Below are 6,967 nucleotides of genomic sequence, written 5' to 3'. Positions count from 1 at the left end.
AATTGACATGACTGGATCTTGGATTAGTAGTGTGAGAAAAGTGTAATGCGAAAACCAAATTAGCTTAACTGGTGTTGTACCAACTTCGAGAAGCGAAAAACCATGAACGAAAAAAGATCATAAGGGATGATTGTACTAATTCTAATTAATAATGAAAAAATGGGGAAAAAAAGCTTAAAAAGGTGGTTGCACCAATTCAGAGCGACCTCGCTCTGATATCAATTATAGGATTGAAAAGTACTAGAGGGGGGGGGGGGGATGAATAGCGCATGTCACTTTTTTCACTTTTTTTTTTTGTAAAATGAGAGTTAATTAAAGCAGCGGAAATAAGAGAAAGAAAAATAAAGCTAACACCTTTGTTTTTATTTAGTTTGAAGTCTTTGATGCCTTCTACTCTAAGGCCCGTATTCGCTGAATGTTTTTGCCTGGATCCATCTGGTCGCCTAGACCTCTGACGTCTGGATCCCTTCCGAGCGCCCGAAATATCCTAACTCCAACTTTTATTTAGTGCATCACAGAGTTAGCAAAAATAGACATAATATGAAATATAAGTATTAGACATTTAGACAGTCTCGGGATTGCTCGATCATGACTTTGGATTTCATTGAAATCCTAGGTCAAATCGACGTCTATTGTTCTCTCAATGGGGAACATGTCCTCATTAGATCTCTTTCCTCTAATGCTTACATCCACTTATCAATTGTAGACTTACTTGACTTTGATCTCTTGACTCACTGGGCCTTCCTGCTAGATGTTCCATCTGGACTTTAGCCAGTTGTCAGATCTTGCAAATCCAACTTGACTTCCTGCTAGATATTAACAAATTTACTTCAGACCAAATTAGACTTCAACCCAGTATCAGGCCCCATCAAGTCTTTTAGTTTTGTATACTTGGTAAGCAAATTAGAACACACACTATTTAACTTTAACCTTTTGTCATTTATCAAAACATGAGTTTAATTATTAGTGCTAATTGTACCAATATTAAGGAATATATAATAACTTAATTTACATATGCACATTCACATTCATGAAGATATATGTTATGCTAACATAATTGTCCTAATTTAGAGAATAATGGGCTAGTACAAAGGATACACAAGTGTCACGCCCCGGAGGAGTCCCTGTCCGAAGAAATTTTGGCAGCATCTCCCCTGTACGGCGGACAATCTGAAACTTTCCTACATCACCATATACCTCAACCACATGCGGCTGGAATAATAATAACAATAGACAAACAATCACACATACATCCACGCAGTTTATATCAATTTCAGCCTCTGGCTGACACAACCACGCAGTTTAATAAGAAATGCTAAGAAGACTCAAAATCCACCCTACTCAACTACACTCATAAAACGCAAATCCGACGATAAGATCAACTTACCTCTTCTGCCGTCTAGGCAGGCATGCAGTAAAATAAATCCAAACAAAAATCCATCGACAAGTACAATCCATACAAACTCCAAGTATCAAAATAAAACAAGTCTAAACATAGTCAAATAAAGAAGAAAACCAAAAGATCAATAAGCCCTCGTGGTCTGCAGGGGACTAGCAATTGGAACTCTCTCCTGACAGCATCAACCTGAAAATAATTACGGAGGCGGGGGTGAGTCCAACGCTTAGCGGGTGGACGGGATGCTGTCGGAGTACACACATACTCCTACCCCAAATCATAAATGGGGGAGCATAATGATCTCATCTCCCGGTACACGATGACGGGGAGGGGTCTCGACGTGCTACCATGCTGCAATCACACTACCCATGAGCGGACAAACGGAGCACCGAACGAGCAAACTGACGTGCTACCACGGTGTGTCACGCTACCCATGAGCGTCAATAATGGAGCACCGAACAGTGATGAAACTGGTGATACAATAATGGAGCAATCTATCACACAGCATGCAATCATGCGAATGGTGCATGGCACTAAGCATGGTAATATACTGAACCAATCTATATACATATATGATGTGCACCAGAGTCAATAAATCATATCAAGGGTACACAGAACAGATAAGGTATCACACCTAGGTCCTGAACATGGTGAAACATGGTTATATCAGTACCCCTAATCATGTATAATCAGGTAAGCAATAACATGAGATGCAAAACAAACAATCAACCAAGCATGTAACAGGTAGCGGGTAGTGACTAACCGAAACAAAATAATAAATATAATTATTGCTATTTGTTAAATTCACTACTATGCATATCAAAGACATAAAGTCAAAAGTACCCGCTGTAACGACCACCCTTCTTACTACTACTACTCTCTAAGGATGACCGTTACTTAACTACTAACTCTACTTAACCGGTATAATTAAAAATCACATGGAAACCCTACCGAAAAATTTCGGCAGAGTCTCCCCCGTACCGATGACCATATTCAACAATACATGCAATATATATACTCAGCCACAAGCGGCTGGAACACATATCAATCAACCACGCAGTATAATAATTTTAACTCAGCAACATTAAAGGAAAACTAATCCACAACTACAACTGAATAGCAAATACAGTATTAAGTGTCCTTATAAACAGTTATCAAATTTTCTTAACATATAAAGACTTAATTAACTCAAAGAAACAAATCATAATTTATTTTATTCGCAAGGATCCCTAGGACTTCCATAATGCAGACATCACACACCCCTCTTGTATCTCCTTGTCACCTTCCTTCATATTAGCTTTCCTTTTTCTTTATCTGCAGTAGGAGGAATGCAAACTATAAGCAAAATGCTTAGTGAGCGCTATCTAACTCACAAAATCTCGATATGCATGTATATAAATAAAAACATGCTAAAACTGAATGCTAACATGTAAAGCTACTCATGCTCATACATAGCAAAGGAATCATACTAACTAAAATACTAAACATGTATAGCTAATCATGCTCATAAATAGCAAAGAACAGTAAACTAACTCATGCTCTTCTATTAGTAAAGAAACATACTGAAAGGCTAAACATGTAAGGCAAGTCTATACTATCATGCTTGCATAAAGAACTTAACTTACTGAATTCTAAACACCTTCTGTATCTCATTTCACTTGCTTAAAGACTTATTCTTTAATACTTATGTGAAGCTTATTTTACTTGTTCAAAAGCTTATACTTTTAATACTTCAAAATAGTAATCAACTTCTCTTGGGCCCAGGCATAGTACCATCTTATGCGCGTTCCCTAATAGGTTGGGGTAGTGAGCCACCAATCCTAAAAGAGCTGACCTTGGTCTACCAGGGCCAAGACCTTCGAATTGGACACCTGGATTGGTTTAACGACAACCTTGGAAGTCGGGTACTAGCCTCTTCTTAAAAGTAAAATACTTATTATCTTAATTACTTCTTCTTTAAATGCCTTGACATTTTAATAGGCACTTTGTGTGCCAAAAATCCCTAAAGTCTTGACTTTGGGATCTACTTAAGGCCTCGGCCTTTTCTTTCTTTTCTTTATCTTTCTTATACTTTTCTTTATCTTTCTAATGCTTTTCTTAAACCCAAAATACTGTTAGAGTATCTTTCGTATGCATCTATGAATGAAACTAACTATGTAACACATAATCATGCATAGAATACAAAAGAAATCTACCCATACAATGCTTATCAAAAATCTGTACTAATGCTTAACAGAAATCTGCATACTAGCTTAATAAAAATCTGCATACTAAAAATTCTGCATATTCAAGCTAATAACAACTCTGCATTTAAGCTTAATAACAATCTGCTCTTGTAAAATCTGCACTTGTGTATTTAATAAAATCTACACTTAATGAAATCTACACTTAAGAAAAGAAATCTGCACTTGGACAATTGGAATTGACTGATCTACTTAATAAGAATCTGCACTGCTCTTCTTAATAAAAATCTAGTAACAAAAAGGGTCTACTGATTACTTCCTAAAACTAAGATGGTTCATGTCAAATGCCTAGCACAAACAAAACTAAAACCTGCTGAAGCTTAAACTGATGTAAAACTTAATCTTGCTTTACTTGCAATTACCTATAAGTCTCTAAAAGAAACTAATAGGGCACCCAACTACTTATATAATATCACTTTCCTAGTTAGGATAACTATCCAGAAAAGAGGATATTTCATCATCTCACATGAACCTTTCCATATCCTTATTCAGTAGACATAACCCACACATATCATATTTTGCACCCAACTTATAAGAATGCTGGTAAGAAACAACTAAATGCTTGCATGCATGGGGAAGAGCTACAGGAAGAGAATTCAGGACCTATACATTTATCAATGCGAGGTTCACAAGAATTAAACTAACCTGGAAAACTTAAATCCCATCAAACTCATGTTAGTGTATTTAATACTAAAGCTCCACAGTTAAACCATAGAGGTTAGAAGAAAACCAAATTTTGTACCTTGCACTTATTTGAAGCCAATTCTACAACTAGCACCTGATTGCCCTCACTGAAGTATAAGAGCACCACAAAAATATATTCACGATCCTGCTACCTTCTCACAGAACAAAATCTAAAGCCCACAAGAGAATCAAAATCGCATTGAACTCGTATTGCCACCTACTTGACCAAACCCATCACAAGCTACGATAATCCCAAATGATCACCCAGAACAGAGGATAAACGCCCAAACCACAACTATGCAAAGAAACAGAATAGAGCTGAATTAAATCCACCAAGAACCATTACTAATCAGGGAACCAGTACATCAACGGATTAAAAATCCTCCCAGAGTAATAATTGAGAAGAAGCAAAACCTATTAACCCATATCCATGGCAGCAAGCTCCGAACCCATCTCCTTGCGACATATAAAAAAAAACAACAAGAAGAAGCAAGAACTCGAGAGCTACTCCTACTGCAGGTGAGTGAGCAACTCACCTCGGTTCCTTGGACTCACAACCGATGGGAGAAAGATCTAGGGTTTGCGGTGAAGCTTGAATTTCCCGGCCGCTTCCTCATGCCTACGGGCCCTCCTGCTGAGGTGGTCTCAATTGGTGAAGATCCGCCGGAAGGGAACCTTCACCGGCCACCGGAGGAAGGAATCCTGGCAGCGGCTGCGATTTCGCCCGAGAAGAACACTGTCGCCGAGAGAAAGGGGAAGAACAGATCCGGTTTTGGGAGAAAGGGAAAAACTTAATCCCTTTATAACTAGGTTTTCTATTACAAACTTTACCTTAAATACAATCCGTTCTTTCCTTAATTAACAAAACTCGTTGGCACAGCTGGTCAACCACGATTTGGCCCAGTTAAAGGTCGTGGTTTCGAATCCCCAGCCCAGCGTTTTATTCCCCTTTTATTTAAAATGCTCCTAACTACTGCTTAAATAGAATATTTCTCCTTCTTTAACAAGAAACGCCCGCTGGAAGAGTTGGTTGGCTGTGTTTGACTGAAACCTCTGGTCACGGTTTTGAAACCTCAGCTGAGCGTTTAATTTCCCTTTTATTTTAACTGTTCTTAACTACTGCTTAAATGTATTTCGTCCCATATATGTTCACAAAAAGGTTGTAGACCAGTTGGTTGGCTGAGCTCGATAAAAAACCTGATTCGGGTTCGAAGTCCTGGGTTCAAAACCCGGCTTCAACATATATATTTATTATTATTATTTTTTTATTTTTTTTAACTTCTTCCTCTTGGTGAAAATACCAAACAAACTCCAAAAATTACGTAAAAATACTCTAAAAATTTCTAAAAATCTATAGAATTTTTCTATAGCATTTCAAAATATTTTGAATTATTTTTGGAGCTCAAAATGAGGAAATTTGGGTCATTACACCCGCCTCCAATCGAAAAGGTCCAATCTGATAATCGAGATACTCGTCTCTCGTCAAACTCCTGTGTTATTAAACAAAGGTCTAGTTTAGCTAATTCTATCATACAATAATTAGCCAAACTAAATTCTAATCCAATTAAGAAGTTCTAAATTGGATCCAACTAATCAACCCAACACAATTAACGAACCCTAATTAAATAAAATCAGTGGGTCCACTAGGGTTAGTTTCCTTAACCCTAATCATCCTAGCATAAGGATTAAACCTAACAAACGGAATATCACTCACCTGAGTTGAATGCCTTAGTCGAATCTCACAGCCACTAGTTTGTACTGATATCAAAGGTTTGCTGGCTGGAAATTTCTACCGTTAAGGGCTATTAGCTGCTGGAAACAAAACAAACAAACCAAATCAACAATTCATCAAGATCCTTGAACCTATAGAATTTCCAAACAAAACTAAACCTCACCGTGGATTTGATTAAGGGCATAGGGCACTAGGCAGCAGCGTCAGCACTGTGCAGAGGTGCGGTGGGTTGTGAGCACAGGGAGGAGAGGAAGTCGGGAGTCGGCCTGACCTAGAGCGGAGGAAGTCGCGGCGGTGTAGGTTGTGGCTAGGGCACGAACACCAGAAGGGAACTCGGACTGTCGACGGTGGAAGGAATTCGGCTAGGGCAAAGTGGTGGCGGTTGTGGCCCAAATCTAGGGCAGAGGGCGTCGGGAAGAAAGGAGTCTGCTAGGGCACTCGAGATGGAGGAAGAGGAGGTCTCGGTGTCGGCAGAGGAGAAGAAGGTTGGCGCTGCTCGGCGTCGGAACGACGGTGGCGCGCGTGAGGAGATAGGAGAGGGCGTCGGCGGCGTCGGCACCTAGGGCTTGGCGTTGCTCGGCGTCGGGAGAAGGAGAGAATGTGGCTTCACAGGAAGGGAAGGAGAAGAGATAGAAAGAGGAGGAAACTGCCGTGGGCGGCGGTTAGGGCAAAGAGGAGAAAGCGTCGGGCGCGCGGGGAAGGAGTCGGGCACGCGCGGGGGGGGGGGGGATAAGAGAAAAAGAAAAAGTAAAAGAAAAGAAAAGAAAAAGGAAAAGGAAATAAAACTTTTCCTCAATGGGGTAGCCTAAACAGGCTTTTCCGGGTCCCGTTTTCATCCCCGTTAACTCGTCCGTACGAGCTCCGAAAAATTCCTGAAATTTTTTTAAAAATTTCGGAAAATTTCCTTATTAA

The 6,967-nt window shown here is 39.5% G+C and overlaps 1 long non-coding RNA gene across 1 annotated transcript; it reads right to left on the bottom strand.

The window, feature by feature from the left end:
- Positions 1 to 2,655: 2,655 nt before the first annotated feature.
- Positions 2,656 to 6,766, bottom strand: LOC122044426. Its single transcript, XR_006129553.1, has 3 exons — positions 6,219 to 6,766; positions 6,038 to 6,135; positions 2,656 to 2,710 (listed from the first exon to the last, which is right to left on the bottom strand). It is a non-coding gene; the product is annotated as an uncharacterized LOC122044426 (long non-coding RNA).
- Positions 6,767 to 6,967: the final 201 nt, after the last annotated feature.

The sequence above is a fragment of the Zingiber officinale genome, chromosome 2A (genome assembly GCF_018446385.1).
Source record: "Zingiber officinale cultivar Zhangliang chromosome 2A, Zo_v1.1, whole genome shotgun sequence".
Classification (NCBI taxonomy): Eukaryota; Viridiplantae; Streptophyta; class Magnoliopsida; order Zingiberales; family Zingiberaceae; genus Zingiber; species Zingiber officinale.
This window is presented reverse-complemented; position numbering and strand designations above follow the sequence as displayed.